A 1,574-nucleotide genomic window follows, 5' to 3' on the forward strand; every position below is an offset into this window, starting at 1 on the left:
TCTGGAATATTCAGAGAGCAGAAGCATGTATCACAATGACATATCCTGACTTTCAGAAATTGAGACATCTAAAAACAGCCATCTGAGTAATATCACTTAGATTCCCTGTCACTTTCTGAAATGATCCAGTGAGAGAGAAAGATAAAGTTGTTTTGACTTTCTGCAGAACAGGTGAAGCCTGAGTACATGTGCCACATCTCCGGCTCCCCAGCGGATGACTGGAGCATTTCTGCAGCACTCTATCTTTCCTCTCAGAACGGTGTGGACCTCTCTAATCTTCGAGTACCAGCAAAAGATTAGTCCCAATTCCAATATCCCCAGATTTTCCACTTGTTTATTTGAATCAATACATTCCTTTCTTTCTCCTGTGATCTAAATGAGAATTAAACAAGGCTGTATCTTATAAAATTGCATTAGAAGGAAAAATACATCTTCTATCTTCTGTGTCCCTCACATCCTCTATGTCTTTTTATGATAATATTTTTTTGGTGGTCTAGTCTTTTCCATTTTGCATTGTTATCACAACACAAAAGAGACACTTTTATCAGTTGCTACCAAAACAAGACACAGTTTGGAAATACCCAAACAAAACACTTCAGTTTAAACAGGTGGCTTCAAGGACCCCACTTCTCTCTGTGGGCTCCTATTGCATTAAAAGTCTAAATAGTCTCGATGATCAAAAACACAGGACTAGGGCTGGCCCGTGGCTCACTCGGGAGAGTGCGGTGCTGATAACACCAAAGCCACGGGTTCNCAAACAAAACACTTCAGTTTAAACAGGTGGCTTCAAGGACCCCACTTCTCTCTGTGGGCTCCTATTGCATTAAAAGTCTAAATAGTCTCGATGATCAAAAACACAGGACTAGGGCTGGCCCGTGGCTCACTCGGGAGAGTGCGGTGCTGATAACACCAAAGCCACGGGTTCGGATCCTATATAGGGATGGAAGGTTAGCTCACTGGCTGAGCGTGGTGCTGACAACACCAAGCCAAAGGTTGAGATCCCCTTACCGGTCATCTTTAAAAAAATAAAAAATAAAAAAACACAGGACTACACTTTAACTACTTTAAGACTACAGAGTAGGACCACTTGTGTGATCTGTACAGGGCAAAACTGCAGAAGGGAAATATATCTTCCAAGTTTGTTTCCTCTTCTCTCAAGGAACAACAAAAAAAAATGAGCCTGTCCTATTCCACATCGGCAATCCCCAGATAAACATTAAAATAAATTTTAGATTTCTCATTTCTCACTACCACTGGATACAAGGGGGTAACTGTTACTCCTCCCAAGCAACATACTTTCACTGAAACCCAATGTCAGAAGACTCCAGTTCAAACCAAGTTACCATGAAACAGACAGGAAAAGATCTGGAAATCTAGTGTGTCTAGTCACCTTCAAATCACCCCGCTAATGTGGGGCAGTCACCCTCTTCACAAATACCCAGGCCTTTCTTGGTTCCTGGGAAAAAATCTGTACTGTGGCATAACCACATTTTGAGAGGACATGATTAAGTGTGTGGCATAAATAATCTTCATAAAAATATCATTGAGTGGGCCGGCCCGGTGGCACATGTAGA

The sequence above is a fragment of the Galeopterus variegatus genome, unplaced genomic scaffold (assembly GCF_000696425.1).
Source record: "Galeopterus variegatus unplaced genomic scaffold, G_variegatus-3.0.2 Scaffold4454, whole genome shotgun sequence".
NCBI classification, from domain to species: domain Eukaryota; kingdom Metazoa; phylum Chordata; class Mammalia; order Dermoptera; family Cynocephalidae; genus Galeopterus; species Galeopterus variegatus.